This window comes from Lotus japonicus, chromosome 2, assembly GCF_012489685.1.
Source record: "Lotus japonicus ecotype B-129 chromosome 2, LjGifu_v1.2".
Classification (NCBI taxonomy): domain Eukaryota; kingdom Viridiplantae; phylum Streptophyta; class Magnoliopsida; order Fabales; family Fabaceae; genus Lotus; species Lotus japonicus.
The window spans coordinates 26,633,386-26,656,766 of record NC_080042.1 but is presented as its reverse complement, the minus strand read 5'-3'; the positions used below and the strand labels follow the sequence as shown (position 1 = coordinate 26,656,766).

Genomic DNA, 23,381 nt, shown 5'->3' with positions numbered 1-23,381 from the left:
GTAGTCTTCATTTGATTTTGAATTTCATTCATTTGCTTGGAGAGTTGCTTGTTGGAGGCCATAAGTTGATCATAAGCTTCAACCTCAAGGACTCCTCTTCGGGCTTGGCGATCATTACTAGAGTTCATGGCTCTTATAGCCATCTTTTCAATCAACTCATACCCCACTTGTGGAAGTAAGGCATCGAACTCTCCACTTGAAGCCGCATCCAAACCAAACCTCGAAGAATATTGGAGAACATCATAGAACTTTGCTACTTGCTCAGCTTGAGTAAGGTTATGTTGAGGACACCTCCTCAAGAGCTTCTTGAACCTCTCCCAAGCTTCATAGAGATTCTCATCGGTAGATTGAGTAAACGTCATGATGTCATTCTTGAGCTTCCTCAAGAGGGCTCTTGGAACAAACCTTGTGGTGAACTTCTCAGCCAAGTCTTCCCAAGATGTAATGCTACCTTGGGGCTGTGAATTCAACCACTCTTCAGCAGTATCCCTCAATGAAAAAGGGAATAAACTCAAGCGGATGGTGTCCGCTGAAACATTCTGAACTCTATAGGTGTTGCAATTGCGGATAAACCGCTCCATGTGTGCATGAGGATCTTCGAGAGCACCTCCACCATACTGATTTTGGCTCACCAAGTTGATGAATGCCGGCCTCAGCTCAAAGTTTCCCGTGCCATCGGGGGAAACTATGCTGCCCGGATAATCGTAGCTCATGGCAGCCGAGGTGAGGTCTCTGAGAGAACGATTGGCATTCTCCAATTCTCGCTCTTGAAGTCTTTGAGCAAGAGCCTCATTCACTCTTTCTTCAATGTGGGCTTGCATCTCCTCTTCCGTCATTTGAGCAGCCATGGCTTCAAGCCTTTGTTGGGCTCGACGACGGCGAAGAGTTCGTTCAGGCTCCGGATCAAACAGCAATGGATCTGTGCCAAGCCTACTGTGCATAAACTGAAATCACAAAAACAGAGAAAATGTTAGTAACACCTATTCAATGCAATGCCTAGTAAAACAAACAAACAAACTCTTTAACTTAAACCGAAAACCACAAACAATCCCCGGCAACGGCGCCAAAAACTTGTTGGTCAATTCGCAAGTGTACGAATACCTCTGGGTTTTAAAATATCGAACCACAGGGATTGTGAGTGAGAATTGCTGATTTAAGTCTAAAGTTTGCAAGTTCTTAAAGCAGTAAAGTTCAGAAATTGGTTTTGGTTGATTGCGACAAAAGTTTTGCAAAAGAGCAATGATGAATAAGTTGTGAAAAACAAATGATGGTAAATTGCCTTGGGTTTTTGATCATCTAACCCATTTTAGTCCACCTATCCTATGCATGTGATATCTTGATTTATCCCTTGTTGTTATAGCCTATGTACTTACTAGTTGATTCCTCACAAAAGTAATTCTCTCAAACTGAAAGATAAGCCCAATTCCTTGTGTACTTAAACATTCATAAGAGGTAAATAAGCATGTATGTTCAGGCCAACAAAACCCTACCCTCACTCTATTCCTAGAAGCAAGTATAGAAGGATCTATTCCAATTCATGTCCCTAAATCATAACAAATTTCCATTTAATTATAATCTAGCCTATAGAAAAGGTGCACCAAAGCTAAGCATGAAATAAGGAATTGAAATACAAGATTAAATCAAGACTCATGCATAGAGATAGGAATTAACAAACTAAAACTTCATAGAATCTCTTAACCCAAAGCAAAAAGTAAACTAGCCACTCATGGCTAGTGAATTCATAAAGGAAATGTAAAGAAAACCTGAGGAGGAATACAAGTTGGAAGCCTCCCTTGCCCCAGAGTTCTCCTCAGCTTTCAAACTTGATCAAAAATGAGTAAAATGTCCAAATGTATCAAAGAAATTGGCCTAAGCCTTATTTATAGGCAAAATGAACGAAACTGGGCGCTCAGGCGCCAATTCAGAGCGCCTGAGCGCCAATTGCATGTTGAAAAACATGCTTCTGGACCCAATTGGCGCCTAGGCGCCCACTCCCAGCGCCTAGGCGCTTAAGCTCGCCTGAAAAAGACTTTTTGGCTTCTGAAACTCCTCTTTTCAATTCTCTTTAAGTTCTTCATCAATTCCATGCTTCTTGGCCTTCTTTCTCCTTCAGTTTCTGCTCTCCAAACCTAACCAACAAGTCAAGGAAGATTCTAGAAGCTCCAAGAGCTCATTAGCACAAGAAGTCCTTCATAAAACACAACAAAACCATGCAAGTCCTAAACTTTACTTAAAATGCAAGAAAACTACCTATAAAACTACTAAATTACCAAAACGAAATAAAGACTAAAGAAAAGAATAAAAATGCATGAGAATGCATGATACACTACATGAGACTCAACAAAAAGACTTAAAACAAACAAGGAAATGACCCTAAAAACACTACTAAAATAGGGTCATCACTCTATCGTGGAATGATAAGTTCACTTCTATACTTAACGGCATCTAGGCCAGATTTTTTGTTTAGTGTACATTTATGTGCTCGATTCCAATCAGATCCTAGAGAAACTCACTTAACAGATATCTGAAAGGTACCACTAACCTTGGCTTCATGTATAAGAAAACATCAGAGTATAAGCTTTCAGGTTATTGTGATGCTGATTATGCTGGAGATAGAACTGAAAGGAAAAGTACTTCTGGAAATTGTCAATTTCTGGGAAGTAACTTAGTCTCATGGGCAAGCAATAGGCAGTCTACTATTGCACTATCCACTGCAGAGGCAGAATATATCTCAGCAGCTATTTGCAGCACTTAGATGCTCTGGATGAAACACCAGCTAGAGGATTATCAAATCCTTGAGAGCAACATTCCAATTTATTGTGATAATACTGCTGCAATCTCACTCAGTAAGAATCCAATCCTACACTCAAGGGCAAAACACATTGGGGTAAAGTATCACTTCATTAGAGATTATGTTAAGAAGGGCGTACTTCTTCTAAAGTTTGTTGATACTGACCATCAATGGGCAGATATCTTCACAAAGCCCTTAGCAGAGGATAGATTTAATTTTATACTGAAAAATCTGAATATGGACTTTTGTCTAGTATAAAGATGGATCAGAACCTCTGACTATGATGCTTCCTCATCAGAAGATGTCTAGTTCAGAAGGTAACTTTGTCAGATGCTAAGTACCCATTGGTGCTTACTCTGAAACAAGACAGTAAACGTGTGTCAGTTCACTCTGATGCCCAGTTCCTTGTGCCCTTCGGATAATCTGTTGTGATGAGTGTAGATGTGCTTATTCTCCACCGTGTGTTTTGTGTATTAACTGTTCATAATAATGTCTTTAATTTTTAGCCGTTGATTTTACTTTTGTTTTACAATCAACAACGGTTACCTTCTAAAAACCACTACGCACCCACGTTCTCCATCACTCTTGGTTTTCGCTTCTCTCTCCTGTTTGCAAAAACCCTTATCTCCTTCGATTCTCTCTCTCTCTCTCTCGTTCATACCTCTTCTACCCAAGCCTCCAACCTTCAACTATGGTGAGATCTGAAAGAGCTGATTCCGGTGAAAGGGCTGATTCCGCCGATGGAAGAGTGTTCCCAAGGATGGTAGTGGGTCTTCCAACAGGGCAAGTAGGTCCCGTTCTTCGTTCCAGATCGATAGAGGGTGCTCAAGCACAAGTTCAAGATGCTGAGGATGTTGTTCCTTTGTCTCAAAGGAGTTGTGCAGTTACATGCGTCTTCCCTCCAGAAGAACTTCAAGTTCTTGCTAAATGGCGTTTCGACCTAGACAACATTGCTGCTAATGGGGTCGATCTTCGTCCTGAAGTACGGGCTCAAGGCTAGGATGGATATTTCAATAGACTACATGGTCCAGTCTATGACAAACTGGTGAAGGAATTCTGGAAGCATGCTGATTGCAATGAGTATCAGGTTGTGTCTTTTGTTATGGGAAAAAGGATTATCATCTCAGAGAAGTCTTTTGTAAGGCTTCTGGGTGCAGATACAAGTCGTGGCTACAGATTTCAGATGCAAGAGTCAAAAGTCAAGACAAGTACCAAGGAGAAGGTCAACAAGGCCTTATACTCTACATGGAGACCGGGCAAAACTGATTGCAAGACAAAGGATCTTCATCCTGACCTGAGAATTTGGCACAAGATCCTCCTGAACTGCATAAATCAAAGACCAAAGGGAAGCTCTCCAGATTACATCAATTTCACTCAAAAGGTGATGCTTTTCTTCATCAAGGAGCACACCAAAGTCTGTCTACCTTACTTTCTATTCTCCTATCTGAAGGAGTGCATAAAAAATTCAAGGACTACTGCTTCACCAAAGTCTGCCATTAAATATATACCTTTTGGCAGATTACTATCTGACTTCTTCTTTGAGAGCAAACTGATATCTGCTCTAACCAAAGCTGGATGCACTGAAGACCTAACAACAATTGTTGGAGATGTCTTCACTCCCACATCATTGAAGAGAATGGGCTTGGTGGAAACAAAAGTTGAGGTTAACTTTGCTACTGCAAAGTCAAGAGGAAGAAGACTCCCTCTGAAGGACTACCCTCTCTGGTCAAAGGCTGATGATCCAGATGCTATCAAGTACTATTTTGATGATCTAAAGCAGCAAGTCTTTGTGATTGATGTGGATGAGTCTCCCAGGAAGAAGAAGACCAAGAGAAATCAAGTGGAACCCTCTGAGACACAGGATCCCTCTGATGGTGATGATAATGATGATGATGAACCACCACCTAAGAAGAAGGCAAAGAAGGTTGGAATTGCAACGCAAGTCATTCATCTGCAACCAACTCAGGAGCCTACTAAAGCTGCAATCTCTACCAAAGTCACAAGATCTACAGTCAGAGCTTCAAGTAAGTTTATTGCTCTTTCTGATGATGATGATTTAAATCTGCTTGATGCATTTCCTGTTGCTTCCAACCCTGAACCCACACAAATTGATCAATCCACTTCACACAATTCACCACCTAGGGCTTCCTTCTTTCAACCCTCCATTGAGGAAGAACCCCTATTGTAACACCCCGATTTCCAGGTGTCACTTTAGTAACCAAAAATAAACTTTACGCGGAAAACAGGTAATTTTTTTTCGTTTGATTCCTTTTAAATCAAGCAATAGGAGATAAAGACATAGCCCAACCCCTAAACTAACCAATATACATCAAATATAAACATGTACAGCCTCAGCTGCACTTCCACGTCGCGCGAACTCGCAGTGACTCCAAAGTAGTGTGCCCGTAGGCAAATATTTACAGATCCAGAAGTGTGAGTGTGAAAGTTATAAGTACAATCCACTTAGAGAGAGCCGGCCTCCAAACGGCCTAAGAAAAAACCCCTATGGTCCGACTGACTCACTGTGATCCCTCAGTAAGAGAACCAAACAAAAAGTCATGCGTCGGGAACCTACCCTGTCCCAAAAGCAAAACGAATCAGAGCTATACACAAACCATGACGCCTGCCTAAACGTACCCTTCCAGTACCAAGTCCACAGCGAGTTGAAGCTCAGCTCCATGCGTCGTAGAACTCCTTTCATCAGACGTCCACGCTCGTCAGTACGGTCCTCCATGACCCTTCCCCGGTACGTCGTTCGATGACCCACAAGATAGATCACCCAAGCGGTGGGGGCAGCACGATCCACAAGCTCATACCTGATCCCCCCGAGGGAGAGACCATCGAAAACCAGTCGGCCATCGACATCTGGCAGCAGGCCGACCGCCCAAACACAACCATGCAACCAAAGCCAAGGCGCTAGGGTCAACTCACGAAAATAAGTAGATATACACTCAAAATGTGATAGGGGGTATAGATATATGTTGATATATACATATATAAGCAATCCTAGCATGTTATGGCTCTAACAATGCTTCAATAAACCAACCAGCACACGATTCCAGTCAGAATGAATGTATGCGTGAAATGCACAATATGATCCGGATTGTGACGCATTCCCGTTCGCCACAAGTGAAGCATTCCCGTTCTTCACTATGGATGAACCATTCCCGTTATTCATCCTTGGTGAACCATTCCCGTTATTCACCGTATGATGAACCATTCCCGTTATTCATCATTAATGCAGTGGTGAACCATTCCCGTTATTCACCATGAGATGCACAGGTGAACCATTCCCGTTATTCACCCGATTGATGCAATATGGTTAGCCAAACATCGAATCGTCCTCACCACTTAAGTGTTTAGCTCAAACCCAAACTCAAAACAACCCAAGAGTTAGTGTCGGTCAATACAACACAACTCAGAGTTAGTGTCAGTCAATACAACACAACTCCCACAACAAAACCCAAAATCAAAGCCAGAGTCAGTGTCGGTCAATACAACACGACTCGGAGTTAGTGTCGGTCAATACAACACAACCCCAACACCCAAAACCCAGAGTTAGTGTCGGTCAATACAACACAACTCGAATAACAAACCCCAAGAGTTAGTGTCGGTCAATACAACACAACTCAAACAACAAGAGTACTAAAGTACTCGGGAGTTTAGTGTCGGTCAATACAACACAACTCCAACAACAAAACCCAAAGTCCAAACCCAGGGTTGTAAGATCATGTTTTGATCTAGTAGTACAACTCTATGTTTTGATGATTACAAGTTAACCTTTTGATATGAACAATTGTGGTACTCTAACGTGTTTTTCTGAGTGTGCTATTTACAGGCTCTGACCTCAACTCAATCTCACACAAATCAGAAGCACTGTGTATAAAGGGTAACCCAAGAAACGCTTTCGCATTCACCATGTTCAGTATGAACAGTGGAAAAGCTTCAGAAGTTCTGAAGCTATACAAACTCTGATGTGGACTCAGTCGCTAGAAGCTCTGAAGATCCAGAAGTTCTGATAACCAAGAAACACTGAAGGTTCAGATGTTCTGATGGTGTAGAAGACTCTGAAGATCCATAAGCTGAATAGTGGAAACTCTGAATTCCAGAAGCAAGAAACTCTGAAGGCCATGTTCTTCCCTCTGAGTTCAGAATCAGAAGATACAATGGTCAGAGGATCTGTGCTTTCCCTCTGACTCTGATCAACCGGCTTCACAAGTTCCAATATGAAGTATTCCCCTGATCAGAAGTCTCCTAGGTTAAAAGGTCAAGTCGCTATCCAAGTACAAAAGCAAGTGTACCTTCCTGACGACCTACCTAACGTTCTCAGCCACAGCAGAAGCTGGATTTTCCAGAACTGCCCTCCAACGGTAGCATTTCCCATGCAACGCTCAACCCTAATCCTTGGAGTATATATAGAGGCTGAAGATTGAAAGAAGCGGCCAGAAGAAATATACAAGAAAAGAATACACACGCGCAAGACATATTCAAAATATTCTAAGCCTTCTTTCATCTGAAATTCATTGTGTTTACTATTAGCTTTTTAGAAGCAAATCTCTTGTAAACAATTCTTTGATAAACCGTTTGTTTAGTTCCTTTAGGAGATCAAGGTTGATCGGATCCTAGAGAAGACTAAGAGAGTGAATCTTAGTGTGAGCTAAGTCAGTGTAATTGTTAGTCACTTGTAGGTTTCAAGTGCAGTTGTAACTCTTACCTGATTAGTGGATTGCCTTCATTCTAAGAAGGAAGAAATCACCTTAACGGGTGGACTGGAGTAGCTTGAGTGATTTATCAAGTGAACCAGGATAAAATCCTTGTGTGCTTTTCTATCTCTTATCTTTAGCACTTAAGTTCTCGAAAGATTTGTCTAAATCTTTAAGGTGGTAGTTTTGTACTGAAAACGTTATTCAAACCCCCCCTTTCTACCGTTTTTCATACCTTCAATTGGTATCAGAGCGCAAGTTCTGATTACCACACCTAACAGTGTTCAGTGATCCGGGCCGGTGTGAAAAACAATGGCTGCCACCACCAGTGAAACTCAAAGAGATGGTTACAACGCAAAGCCTCCTATGTTCGATGGTCAAAGGTTCGAATATTGGAAAGATAGACTGGAAAGTTTCTTTCTGGGTTTCGATGCAGATCTCTGGGATATTATTGTGGATGGCTATGAGCGTCCAGTTGATGCAGATGGCAAGAAGATCCCAAGGTCAGAGATGACTGCAGATCAAAAGAAGCTGTACTCACAACATCACAAAGCAAGAGCAATTCTTCTAAGTGCTATTTCCTATGAGGAGTACCAGAAGATTACAGATCGTGAGTTTGCTAAAGGCATTTTTGACTCTCTGAAGATGTCTCATGAAGGAAACAAGAAAGTCAAAGAATCAAAGGCATTGTCTTTGATCCAAAAGTATGAATCCTTCATCATGGAGCCAAATGAGTCCATTGAAGAAATGTTCTCCAGATTTCAATTGCTTGTAGCTGGCATACGACCTCTCAACAAGAGCTACACAACAAAAGATCATGTCATAAGGGTCATCAGGTGTCTTCCTGAAAGTTGGATGCCTTTGGTGACTTCAATAGAGCTCACAAGAGACGTTGAGAATATGAGTTTAGAAGAACTCATCAGCATTTTGAAATGCCATGAGCTGAAGCGCTCAGAGATGCAAGATCTGAGGAAAAAGTCCATAGCCTTGAAATTCAAATCTGAAAAGGCTAAGGTTGAGAAGTCAAAGGCTCTTCAAGCTGAAGAAGAAGAATCTGAAGAAGCATCAGAAGATTCTGATGAAGATGAGCTGACTCTGATCTCCAAGAGACTCAACCGCATCTGGAAGCACAGGCAGAGCAAGTTCAAAGGCTCTGGAAAGGCAAGAGGAAAGTCTGAATCCTCAGGTCAGAAGAAGTCATCAATCAAGGAAGTCACTTGCTTTGAATGCAAAGAATCAGGGCACTACAAAAGTGACTGTCCAAAATTGAAGAAGGACAAGAAGCCAAAGAAGCACTTCAAGACCAAGAAGAGTCTGATGGTGACATTTGATGAATCAGAGTCAGAGGATGTTGACTCTGATGGTGAAGTCCAAGGACTCATGGCAATTGTCAAAGACAAGGAAGCAGAGTCAAAGGAAGCTGTTGACTCTGACTCAGAATCAGAAGGAGATCCTAACTCAGACGATGAAAATGAGGTATTTGCTTCTTTCTCTACCTCTGAACTGAAACATGCTTTGTCTGATATCATGGATAAGTATAACTCTTTATTGTCTAAGCATAAAAAGTTGAAAAAGAACTTATCTGCTGTCTCCAAGACTCCTTCTGAACATGAGAAAATTATTTCTGATTTGAAAAATGAAAATCATGCTTTGGTAAATTCTAACTCTGTGCTTAAGAACCAGATTGCTAAGTTAGAAGAAATTGTTGCCTGTGATGCCTCTGATTGTAGAAATGAATCTAAGTATGAAAAGTCTTTTCAAAGATTCCTAGCTAAAAGCGTGGATAGAAGCTTAATGGCTTCAATGATCTATGGCGTAAGCAGAAATGGAATGCATGACATTGGCTATTCTAAACCAATTAGAAATGAGCCTTCTGTGTCTAAAGCTAAATCCCTGTATGAATGCTTTGTTCCCTCTGGTACCATATTGCCTGATCCTGTACCTGCTAAAATTGCTAAAAACCCTCTTAAAAAGGGATCTTTCTCTATGACTAAATATCATGCAAATATTCCTTTAAAATATTATGTTGAGACACCCAAGGTGATCAGAACCTCTGGGGTAACTAACAAAAGAGGACCTAGAAAGTGGGTACCTAAGGACAAAATTATCTATGTTGCAGATATCCTTAATAGCTCCACTGAAACACCAATCATGGTATCTGGACAGTGGATGCTCGCGTCACATGACGGGAGAAAAGCGTATGTTCCGAGAGCTGAAACTTAAGCCTGGAGGCGAAGTTGGCTTCGGAGGAAATGAAAAGGGTAAAATTATTGGTACTGGCACTATTTGTGTAGAGAGTAGTCCATGCATTGATAATGTTTTATTGGTAGACGGCTTAACACATAACTTATAGTCTATAAGTCAATTAGCTGACAAGGGTTATGATGTTATATTCAATCAAAAGTCATGCCGGGCTGTAAGTCAGATCGATGGCTCTGTTCTGTTTAACAGCAAGAGGAAGAACAACATTTATAAGATCAGATTATCTGAGTTGGAGGCTCAGAATGTGAAGTGCCTTCTGTCTGTTAATGAAGAGCAGTGGGTATGGCATAGACGGTTAGGGCATGCCAGTATGAGAAAGATTTCTCAGCTGAGCAAGCTAAACCTTGTCAGGGGCTTACCCAATCTGAAGTTCGCTTCAGACGCTCTTTGTGAAGCATGTCAGAAAGGCAAATTCACAAAAGTCCCTTTCAAGGCAAAGAATGTTGTCTCAACCTCAAGGCCGTTAGAACTTCTGCATATCGACCTGTTTGGACCAGTGAAAACTGAGTCTATAGGTGGCAAGAGATATGGGATGGTTATCGTTGATGACTATAGCCGCTGGACATGGGTAAAGTTTCTAACCCGCAAGGATGAGTCTCATGCTGTGTTCTCTACCTTCATTGCTCAAGTGCAAAACGAGAAGGCTTGTAGGATTGTGCGTGTCAGAAGTGACCATGGTGGAGAGTTTGAGAATGACAAGTTTGAGAGTCTGTTTGATTCCTATGGAATTGCACATGATTTCTCTTGTCCCAGAACTCCTCAACAAAATGGTGTTGTTGAGAGGAAGAACAGAACTCTTAAGGAGATGGCTAGAACCATGCTCCAAGAAACTGGCATGGCTAAGCACTTTTGGGCAGAGGCAGTAAATACAGCATGTTACATTCAGAACAGAATCTCTGTGAGACCAATTCTGAATAAGACTCCTTATGAATTGTGGAAGAACATAAAACCCAACATTTCTTATTTTCATTCTTTTGGCTGTGTTTGTTATGTTCTCAATACTAAGGATAGATTGCATAAATTTGATGCTGAGTCTTCTAAGTGTCTTTTACTTGGTTATTCTGATAGATCTAAAGGCTTTAGATTTTATAATACTGATGCCAAGACTATTGAAGAATCTATTCATGTTAGATTTGATGATAAACTTGACTCTGACCAGTCAAAGCTAGTTGAAAAGTTTGCAGATTTAAGCATTAATGTTTCTGACAAAGGCAAAGCTCCAGAGGAAGTTGAGCCAGAGGAAGATGAACCAGAGGAAGAAGCTGGTCCCTCTAACTCACAAACTCTGAAGAAGAGCAGAATCACTGCAGCTCACCCTAAGGAATTGATTCTGGGCAACAAAGATGAACCAGTCAGAACCAGATCTGCCTTCAGACCTTCTGAAGAGACCTTGCTGAGTCTGAAAGGATTGGTGTCCTTAATTGAACCCAAGTCCATAGATGAAGCTCTTCAGGACAAGGATTGGATTCTGGCCATGGAAGAAGAATTGAATTAATTTTCCAAGAACGATGTTTGGAGCTTAGTGAAGAAGCCTGAGAATGTTCATGTTATTGGAACGAAATGGGTATTCAGAAACAAGCTAAATGAGAAAGGAGATGTAGTCAGAAACAAGGCAAGGCTAGTTGCTCAAGGCTACAGCCAGCAGGAAGGAATAGACTACACTGAAACATTTGCTCCGGTAGCAAGACTGGAGGCAATCAGACTGTTGATCTCTTTCTCAGTAAATCACAACATAGTTCTACATCAGATGGACGTAAAGAGTGCCTTCCTAAATGGTTATATCTCAGAGGAAGTCTATGTTCATCAACCCCCAGGTTTTGAAGATGAAAAGAAACCAGACCATGTGTTCAAATTGAAGAAATCACTCTACGGTTTGAAGCAAGCTCCCATAGCATGGTATGAGAGACTTAGCTCATTCCTTCTGGAGAATGAGTTTGTAAGGGGTAAAGTAGATACAACTCTTTTTTGCAAGATTTATAAAGATGATATCTTAATTGTGCAAATTTATGTTGATGATATTATATTTGGCTCTGCTAATCAATCTCTATGCAAAGAATTTTCTGAGATGATGCAGGCTGAATTTGAGATGAGTATGATGGGAGAGTTAAAGTACTTTCTGGGAATACAAGTTGATCAAACACCAGAAGGAACATATATCCATCAGAGCAAGTACACTAAAGAACTTCTGAAGAAGTTCAATATGCTGGAATCCACAGTGGCCAAGACTCCAATGCATCCTACATGCATTCTGGAGAAAGAAGATAAAAGTGGTAAAGTATGTCAGAAGCTCTATCGTGGAATGATAGGTTCACTTCTATACTTAACTGCATCTAGGCCAGACATATTATTTAGTGTTCACTTATGTGCTCGTTTCCAATCAGATCCAAGGGAAACCCACTTAACTGCTGTTAAGAGGATCCTAAGGTATCTGAAAGGCACCACTAATCTTGGCTTGATGTATAAGAAAACATCAGAGTATAAGCTTTCAGGTTATTGTGATGCTGATTATGCTGGAGATAGAACAGAGAGAAAAAGTACTTCTGGAAATTGTCAATTTCTGGGAGGCAATCTAGTCTCATGGGCAACCAAGAGGCAATCAACCATTGCACTATCAACTGCAGAGGCAGAATATGTCTCAGCAGCAATATGCAGCACTCAGATGCTCTGGATGAAACATCAGCTGGAGGATTATCAGATCCTTGAGAGCAATATCCCAATCTATTGTGATAACACTGCTGCAATCTCATTAAGTAAGAATCCTATCCTACATTCAAGGGCAAAGCACATTGAGGTAAAGTATCACTTTATTAGAGATTATGTACAGAAGGGCGTACTTCTTCTGAAGTTTGTTGATACTGACCATCAATGGGCAGATATCTTTACAAAGCCCTTAGCAGAGGATAGATTTAATTTTATTCTGAAAAATCTAAACATGGACTTTTGTCCAGAGTGAAGATGGATCAGAACCTCTGACTATGATACTTCTTGATCAGAAGATGTCTAGTCCAGAAGGTAACTCAATCAGAGTGTGTGTGCCCACTGGTACTGACTCTGAAGCTGAGACAACAACACGTGCGTCAGAATTTCTGATGCATAGTTCCTTGTGCCCGTGTGACAGTCTGTTATGATTGCGTGTAGATATGCTTATCTCCTGTGTGTGATTGTGTATTTTACTGTTACTATCTATCTTTAATTTTCAACCGTTGATCTTAAAGTGCTTTTTGAATCAACAACGGTTATTTGATAAAACCCACTATCCACACACGTTCTCTTCACTTCCGGTTTTCACTCTCGCACTCTCTGTTTTCAAAAACCGCTCCTCTCGAATTCTCTCTCGATCTCTCTTCATCTTTCAAACTTCATCTTCTACCTCAAACCTTCAACCTCTTCAAAATGGTGAGACAAACCAGAAGATCTGCTGCAGACGCACCTCAGTTCCCTCACATGGTAGTCGGTTTGGCAACGGGTCAACGGGGCTCTGAGAACCCGGCACAAGAACCAGTTCAAGCTCCAGAGCAGGTTGTTCCTATTGCAGAACGGGGCTGTGCCGTTCACTGTGTATTTCCTCCTGAGGAACTCCAAGTCCTGGCAGAATGGAGATTCAACCTCGATAACTTGGCTGCAAATGGGTTTGATCTTCGTCCTGAAGTCCAAGCTCAAGGCTGGGGAAACTACTTCAATCGACTTCGAGGACCGGTGTATGAGAAGTTGGTTAAGGAATTCTGGAAGCACGCCGACTGCGATGATACTCAAGTGGTATCTCATATTCTTGGCAGGAAGATCATCATCACGGAGAAGTCATTCGTGAATCTGCTAGGTGCAGAAACTGCTTATGGGTATCGGTTCCAACTGACGGAATCGAAGCTGAAACCCAGCACCAAGGACATAGTCAACAAGGCCCTGTACACAACCTTCAAACCGGGCAAGACGAGTTACAAGGTGATGGACCTTCACCCCAAACTCAGGATCTGGCACAAGATCCTACTCAACTGCATCAATCAGCGACCAAAGGGCAGTTCTCCAGATTACATCAACTTCAACCAGAAAGCGATGCTGTTTTTCATTCAAGACAAGGAGAAGATCTGCCTTCCCTACTTCCTGTTCTCCTACTTGAAGGAATGCATCCGGAAGTCTCGCACCACAGCCTCCATCAAGTCTGCAATCAAATATATCCCTTTTGGGAGGCTGCTCTCAGACTTTCTCATTGAAAGCAACTTGGTGCAAGATTTGCTCAATGCTGGTTGCACAGAGGATTTGAGCACCATTGTCAGTGATGTCTTCACTGCAAACTCCTTGAAGAAGATGGGCTTAATCCAGAAGAAGATTGCTCCTACTCATGAAGACACATCTTCTGAGATCAGAGGAAGAAGAATGCCTCTGAATGACTACCCTCTGTGGACTCAAGCAGACCATCCTGACGCCATCAGATGCTATGTTGAAGACCTCAGGGCTCAAGGATTCGAGATTGACCTTGATGATTTCGTCAGCAGACTTCCACCAGCTCCAGAGTTTCCTTCTCCTCCCAAGAAGAAAACCAAGAGGAAGATGATTCTGGAAGAATCCTCAGAGGAATCTGATGTCCCTCTGGTCAAGAAGCCGAAGAGCAAGCCTGATGATGATGATGGTGATGATAGTGAGGATGGTCCTCCAAAGAAGAAGCAGAAAAAGGTCAGAATTGTGGTGAAGCCTACTCGGGTGGAACCAGCTGCTGCAGTGGTCAGAAGGACTGAACCTCCTGCCAGAGTGACTCGATCATCAGCACATTCAAGTAAGCCTGCACTTGCTTCTGATGATGATTTGAATTTATTTGATGCACTTCCCATTTCTGCCTTGCTTCAACACTCCTCAAATCCCCTCACTCCTATTCCTGAATCCCAACCAGCCGCACAAACCACCTCTCCACCACATTCCCCACGATCCTCCTTCTTTCAACCTTCTCCTACTGAAGCACCACTCTGGAATTTGCTTCAGAACCCAACCTCTAGGTCAGAAGATCCAACCTCTCTCCTTACCATTCCATACGACCCATTATCCTCTGAACCCATCATCCCTGACCAACCCGAACCCAACCAAACAGAACCACAACCCAGAACGTCTGATCACTCTGCTCCCAGAGCATCAGCACGTCCTGCTGCCAGAACCACGGATACAGACTCTTCAACAGCCTTCACACCTGTATCCTTCCCCATCAATGTTATTGACTCTCCTCCCTCCAATACCTCTGAATCCATTAGAAAATTCATGGAGGTTAGAAAGGAGAAGGTGTCTGCCTTGGAAGAGTATTACCTTACCTGTCCAAGCCCTAGGAGATATCCTGGCCCTAGACCTGAACGTCTAGTTGACCCAGATGAACCTATCTTGGCCAATCCTATCCAAGAGGCAGACCCCTTAGTTCAACCAGCTCACCCTGTCCCTGACCAACAAGAGCCCATTCAACCAGACCCTGAACCTGAACAATCATTGTCTAACCAATCCTCGGTTAGATCACCTCACCCTCTGGTTGAAACTTCAGACCCTCACCTTGGAACCTCTGAACCCAATGCTCCCATGATTAACATTGGTTCTCCATAAGGTGCCTCTGAAGCTCATAGCAGCAATCACCCAGCCTCTCCTGCACCCAACCTCTCCATAATTCCCTATACTCACCTTCAACCCACATCTCTCTCTGAGTGCATCAATATCTTCTATCATGAAGCCTCTTTGAGGCTCCGCAATGTGCACGGTCAGACTGACCTCAGTGAGAATGCTGAAAATGTGGCTGATGAGTGGAACAATCTGAGCACTTGGCTAGTGGCTCAGTTTCCAATTATGATGCAGCTCCTGCATGCAGAGGGCAGTCAGAGCATTGAGGCTGCAACGCAAAGGTTTGCTAGGAGGGTGGCTCTTCACGAACTAGAACAGAGAAATAAGCTTCTTGAAGCTATTGAAGAAGCCAAGAGACAGAAAGAGCAAGCAGAAGAAGCTGCACGTCTAGCAGCAGCTCAGGCTGAACAAGCCAGACTTGAGGCAGAGCGTCTTGAAGCTGAGGCTGAGGCAGAGCGACTTGCACCAGTTATATTTACTCATGCTGCTTCTGCTTCCATTCCAGAACCTCAAGCTGCTCAGAATGTTCCTTCCAGCTCTACTCAGACAAGCTCATCCAGACTCGACATCATGGAACAGCGTCTTGACACTCATGAATCCATGCTGATTGAGATGAAGCAAATGATGATGGAACTTCTGCGCCGCACTGACAAACCTTAGTTTTAGGATCTCTTCTTTTTTCTTTCTCTTTATTTAACGTTGTTTTATTTAAACTCTTTTTTTTTATTTACTTATTTTAATTTGTTCGTTTGTGATTCTATATGCATATATATATATATATATATCTCTTTGTGTCACATATGTTTGCTAAACTCGTTTTATTCATAATTGTTCTATGTTTACATCATATTTCTTTACATCATATAAATCTAGAATGGAGGATCTCTCCTCATTCTTCTGCACTCCTGGCGCTGCTCTGACCTATCCTTCTCCAGACGATCCAGTCCATGCTGGATGTTGTTGAGTCTGACCTCTAGCTCATCTTTCTCCAGAATCTCTTCTGAAGTCTTGAGCTTCTCTTCCAAGATTTCTTTCTCTTCCAGCAGCTTGAGTTCAAGCCGGCTGAGTTCTTGCACCTCCTCCACGAAGGCAAGAAATTCCTTCAGGTCTCTCTCCAACTCTGGACGCAGGTCCTCTTCCAGCAGTGTCCGTGTCAGCTCCGCGATGGTAGTTTCACCCTCTGGATGCCTGATATTCAGGAACAAGTCCTCTTCAAAGGCCTTCTTCCTCAGCTCTTCTAGTGCTACGTTGTATGATACCATTCTTTTTTACTGAAAATTATTCGAGGTGTGAAGCTTACCTTTCTCTCCAACGCTTTTTATAGGCTTCACTTTCTCTCTGAAAGTTAATGCTCTTACAGTTTCTCGAGGTTAAGTTCTTGGTAACTGACCCTTCTATTTACTCACTTGACCGGTGGTAAACGTTCCTCCCTTGCATTAACTCTTCTATTTATTTTCGCCTAACTCTGATTCTTACATCGTTTTCATCTTCTTTTAAACTTAGACCTTCTCTGAGGGGGAGTACCTTGTACTTCAAGCTAAGTTTTTCACACCCCAAGCTTTTTGCTTATGACAAAAAGGGGGAGTAAACCCAGTTTTTGATGTGTAAGATGTGTTAGTGTGATTTATTTTTCTTTTGGAGATTTTAAGAGTTCCACCTTCATGACCATAGATGTGTCACTGGGCAAATACAAGGAATACATTTCACTTCTTCTGAAGTGATTCTAAGTTGACTCTGATACCCAAGACTCTGATACCTTGTCCATGACTCTGATCACTTATGCGCTCTGATTATTCGTTTTTCATCTATGTCATAAGCTTTTCACTCTGAACTCTTATATTTTTTTTAGCTAAGAATCTAGACTTTACTAACGTTTTCATCAAGTATTAGATTCAGGGGGAGCTAAGCTCAGAATCAAGCAGTGACTTGAATTCAGAATGAGCAAGATAAACTATTCTATATCTCTAAACTCTGAGTGAATTCAGTTTAATGTTTAAGAATTGTTCATCAAAAATCTTAGTTTTGTCATCATCAAAAAGGGGGAGATTGTAAGATCATGTTTTGATCTAGTAGTACAACTCTATGTTTTGATGATTACAAGTTAACCTTTTGATATGAACAATTGTGGTACTCTAACGTGTTTTTCTGAGTGTGCTATTTACAGGCTCTGACCTCAACTCAATCTCACACAAATCAGAAGCACTGTGTATAAAGGGTAACCCAAGCAACGCTTTCGCATTCACCATGTTCAGTATGAACAGTGGAAAAGCTTCAGAAGTTCTGAAGCTATACAAACTATGATGTGGACTCAGTCGCTAGAAGCTCTGAAGATCCAGAAGTTCTGATAACCAAGAAACACTGAAGGTTCAGATGTTCTGATGGTGTAGAAGACTCTGAAGATCCAGAAGCTGAATAGTGGAAACTCTGAAGTCCAGAAGCAAGAAACTCTGAAGGCCATGTTCTTCCCTCTGAGTTCAGAATCAGAAGATACAATGGTCAGAGGATCTGTGCTTTCCCTCTGACTCTGATCAACCGGCTTCACAAGTTCCAATATGAAGTATTCCCCTGATCAGAAGTCTCCTAGGTTAAAAGGTCAAGTCGCTATCCAAGTACAAAAGCAAGTGTACCTTCCTGACGACCTACCTAACGTTCTCAGCCACAGCAGAAGCTGGATTTTCCAGAACTGCCCTCCAACGGTAGCATTTCCCATGCAACGCTCAACCCTAATCCTTGGAGTATATATAGAGGCTGAAGATTGAAAGAAGCGGCCAGAAGAAATATACAAGAAAAGAATACACACGCACAAGACATATTCAAAATATTCTAAGCCTTCTTTCATCTGAAATTCATTGTGTTTACTATTAGCTTTTTAGAAGCAAATCTCTTGTAAACAATTCTTTGATAAACAGTTTGTTTAGTTCCTTTAGGAGATCAAGGTTGATCGGATCCTAGAGAAGACTAAGAGAGTGAATCTTAGTGTGAGCTAAGTCAGTGTAATTGTTAGTCACTTGTAGGTTTCAAGTGCAGTTGTAACTCTTACCTGATTAGTGGATTGCCTTCATTCTAAGAAGGAAGAAATCACCTTAACGGGTGGACTGGAGTAGCTTGAGTGATTTATCAAGTGAACCAGGATAAAATCCTTGTGTGCTTTTCTATCTCTTATCTTTAGCACTTAAGTTCTCGAAAGATTTGTCTAAATCTTTAAGGTGGTAGTTTTGTACTGAAAACGTTATTCAAACCCCCCCCTTTCTACCGTTTTTCATACCTTCAATTGGTATCAGAGCGCAAGTTCTGATTACCACACCTAACAGTGTTCAGTGATCCGGCAGCAGGCCGACCGCCCAAACACAACCATGCAACCAAAGCCAAGGCGCTAGGGTCAACTCACGAAAATAAGTAGATATACACTCAACATGTGATAGGGGGTATAGATATATGTTGATATATACATATATAAGCAATCCTAGCATGTTATGGCTCTAACAATGCTTCAATAAACCAACCAGCACACGATTCCAGTCAGAATGAATGTATGCGTGAAATGCACAATATGATCCGGATTGTGACGCATTCCCGTTCGCCACAAGTGAAGCATTTCCGTTCTTCACTATGGATGAACCATTCCCGTTATTCATCCTTGGTGAACCATTCCCGTTATTCACCGTATGATGAACCATTCCCGTTATTCATCATTAATGCAGTGGTGAACCATTCCCGTTATTCACCATGAGATGCACAGGTGAACCATTCCCGTTATTCACCCGATTGATGCAATATGGTTAGCCAAACATCGAATCGTCCTCACCACTTAAGTGTTTAGCTCAAACCCAAACTCAAAACAACCCAAGAGTTAGTGTCGGTCAATACAACACAACTCAGAGTTAGTGTCAGTCAATACAACACAACTCCCACAACAAAACCCAAAATCAAAGCCAGAGTCAGTGTCGGTCAATACAACACGACTCGGAGTTAGTGTCGGTCAATACAACACAACCCCAACACCCAAAACCCAGAGTTAGTGTCGGTCAATACAACACAACTCGAATAACAAACCCCAAGAGTTAGTGTCGGTCAATACAACACAACTCAAACAACAAGAGTACTAAAGTACTCGGGAGTTTAGTGTCGGTCAATACATCACAACTCCAACAACAAAACCCAAAGTCCAAACCCAGGGTTAGTGTCGGTCAATACAACACAACCCCAACTAAAGTACTCGGTGACTTTCAATCATCACCATAGCTCACCTTAGTGGCTTTCCCCAATTCCAAAACCCACAACAAAAGTCGACTTTTCCCCGTCTTTCGCAATAGTTTTCCCCTTTTGGTCTCCTATGAGTATTCGTTTAGTAAAAACGTTTCAAATTGGATTAGTCAAGTTATGAGTTTATTTCTCAAAGTCTAAGTCTCCCAAAGTCTCTAGTTTTCGAAATTCTAATCATCCTAAGTTTTCCAAAAACCCTCCAAAAGAAGTTTCCCGGGGAAAGTCTAAGTAAACCAACGAATACCAACAAATGGCTAAGTCTCAAACCCCTCGTTTGGACTTGCCTAGGGTTGTTCATCCAACCCGAAATATCAAAGATCACCAGATCAATGAATCTCCACTCCGAAGTCGCGTAAAAAACGCACCATCCAACAATATCACAATATCACAAGTTATGGAAAAGTATCATAACATCAGCTCATCATCATAAACAACATCAAATAAAGCATAAGTCGAATTTATCGACGCCTATCATGCAATCATAGCTAATATAGTAAGTTGCTTTAACCTCGAGCTGATCCAGCCTCGCAATCAAAGGTTCCTTCACTCAAATGCTTTGAAGCTCCTAAAGTTCCTTTAACTGAACCTCGGAGAAAACAAAGCAGAATCCAAACAAAATGGATTAGTTCGATCGCAATACAACAAATAAACGATAGACAAAGCATTAAAGCTTCAGAATACGACATGCAGATACGAAAAGACAAGTTTTCGAAAACGAAATCTCCCCCCCCCCCAACACTACAAGCACACGGCCATAAAGGAAAAAGGACTTCGGCTCTTTTTCTTCGATCAAATCTGTTCACAAGGTAGTTTTAGGGTAAAACTAAGGCAAAGAAACTGTCGGAACAATTTTCGGACAATCGGATCAAAATACGGCCGTTCAGGGGCGTTTTGGTCCAAAATAAAAGCTCAAAACCTCAAAGTTATCAGTTCTGAAAACAAATTTGACATCAATGATCCTAACGACATCCGTGACAACAAATCCTAAAGGCACGAAGTCAGATTATGACTTTTCGACAATAAAGTTTCGAAATGTGCGACTAAAGAGTTTTGAATCAGTTTTTCAGATCTTTGACAGCTCGATCACAATCGGCGATTACTGACAGAGGTTTTAGACTCTTGGGAACGTAGGGAACATAACCCAAGCGAGAAATCAGAGAAAACGGATAGTTTTACAGAAAGCTCAAAACTGTGAGCACAGAAACGACTTCAGAAACGCTGTAGAAACAGAAATCGGAGGTAAGAATCAAGCTAGTTACCTCGATACCTTGAATTAGAGACGAACTGCGCATAGATCGGTCGAGTTTCGGCAAAAATATCCTCACCCTCTCTTCTCCCTAACTCACGGCCCTCTTTGGTGGAAAATGAAGATATTTTTGCTTTTTCGACTATTTATAGGCAGGTGAAATCGCGGGAAAATGAAAATTTCGCGATTCCGATTTTTGCAGCACATTCACCGATGAATTCTAAGAGAGATTCTGGCGACAAATTTCCAGAACTCAAAACAAATCTCTGACATTTGGGAAAAACGATATCTAAAATCCCAAAATCGGTGTAAGTTAATCTGTCCCGAAAAACTACTTTTTGCTGTGATGCTCAAACGACAAAACTTCCTACTGAAGAAAGATTGGAAACGTCGAAACAAATCTGGCAATGCAGACGGAAACTTCGTTAGAAGTCCCGAATAGAAAAAGTCTTCATCCATCGCACGAATCTAGGGTTTCGAAGCAAAGAAATTAGCGTCATCGGACTTCCGAAAAGTGAATACTATCATGCGTACAGTCCAGGGTTCTGAAATGAAACGCTGGTCGAAGGAAAAATAAAGAGAATCTTTAAATTTTCCAAGGATTCGAAATCTCACTTAAAACGTTGCTTTAAAGGCGAAATTAGCCTATTCTAGACACGCTCGCCATAAGGCAGGTGTGCAGACGACTCGTACTAACTCCGAAAGCAACTACGCAACATTCCTCAAGCAATTCCTGAACTTTCTTCTTCATTAATCTTTCTCAAACAACAAACTCCTGTCACGCTTACACTATTTCTACGCGTGAGTCGGAACTTAACTTGTTCTGCAAATCCAGGTCTTACAATACTCCCCTCCAAAAAGAAAGTTTCGTCCTCGAAACTCAGAGTTCTGCAAAAATTCCGGAATACAGTTCCTTGATCTTGTCTTCCAATTCCCATGTAGCATTGCCCGTGTCATTGTTCCTCATAACCTTTACTTAAGCAATCTGTTCTCCCCTTAACTGTTCCACTCTTCTATCCCAACTGCTAACTGTCGGCGCCTCAAAAGACAAACCATCATTCAACTTCAGGTCGTCTGACTCAATCACTTGCGTCGGATCTCTGCTTGAAATGATACCGGTTGGCACTCCGTGCAGTCGCACAATCTTAGCCACTTACTTCTTTACTTTTAGTCGTCCGAAATTCTTCTTAAACTCGGTGCCTCTCTGTCATTTCAAAGTAAATACTCAACTTGTCCTCGTGATCTTCACCTACAGTCCAAAACTCCACTTGCCCGTTCGGTAACTCCTAGACAAATCATCCCCTTGGAAACCGCTAATCCATTAAAACACCTCCAACTTCGTAACTATCTTTACACACATCAAGAAATCAAACTTCTACTTAGTCACTATTCGAATTAAAACTCGACTTATGTCCCTATTTCTTGTCCTTCACTGATCTTATCCCCTTCAACATCAATTTATCAACAACTTATAAGATAATCCTCCTCTTAATATCTAACAATCCATTATTATCGTCTTCTTCCTCAAAGCTTCCCTCACTCAAACCTATTTACACTTACTGAAATCCCTAACACTTTGCACAAATCGAGACTTATCCTCTAGAAGATTAAATCATAACTATACCTCAAGAGACTTAACTAGCCATTTTATCATCCGATCCTCCAACATTCTGAGATTTAACTGTTATCGTAACCGCTAACACCACTAAATCTCTTAAGTGTACATGAATCTCAGCTCACTAGGTCAACCTTAGCCCTAGGATTCTCATTCAACTTTTGTAAAATTCACTTGTTAACCGTAATATGCATCATCAAAATCCATAACAAAGTTCCATTCACTCTTAAACTCTACAAAACTCGTCCAAATATAACAACCTCAGGTATTCATCTTAATACTAACATTTTCCCTTCTGTAACTTAATCATCCTCCAATCAATCCAACACTTAGCCTCTCGATTAGAACCTGACAAGATTCCATGTCTCACGCGTTTGGGATAAAATCAATTGGCTTAAAATCTAAACCTTCACTAAGTTTGGACCACCAATATCCTTTAACTCTCCAACACTTCCTAAATGAATATTCATTTCTTAAAGCTACAACTCATTCCCAAAGAAAATCAATTACTTAACACGAACTTTCCTCCCAAACCCGACTAATCCTCGATCAATTCAAATTCATCTTACACCTCCTTCTATCAAAGTCCATAACCAGCTATGATTCCGAATATCACCCCCTCAATATTAGGTTGATCAGGCCTAATACATCGAAGGTGGAAATTTAGAAAAACCCACTGGAACAGTCAATGCGTTCCTAACATCCAGTAACCACAAATATCCTGATATCAAGTCCCTAACGATTCCGCTACGGAACCACACACCCTCTGTCCATGTAAAAGGTTGATCCTTCCTCGTCTGTTGAGTCAAAGGTCCAACAATCTTGGCAAATCCCTCAATGAAGCGTCTATAATATCCAGCTAAACCCACAAAACTTCTGATCTCTGTCACCGTCTTCGGTTGCTCCCAAGCCAACACA

At 41.6% G+C, this 23,381-nt stretch overlaps 1 non-coding gene across 1 annotated transcript; it reads left to right on the top strand.

Annotated features, from left to right (window-relative positions):
* Positions 1-273: 273 nt before the first annotated feature.
* Positions 274-380, top strand: LOC130741560 (small nucleolar RNA R71). Its single transcript, XR_009020452.1, has one exon. It is a non-coding gene; the product is annotated as a small nucleolar RNA R71 (small nucleolar RNA).
* The last annotated feature ends 23,001 nt before the right edge of the window (positions 381-23,381 follow it).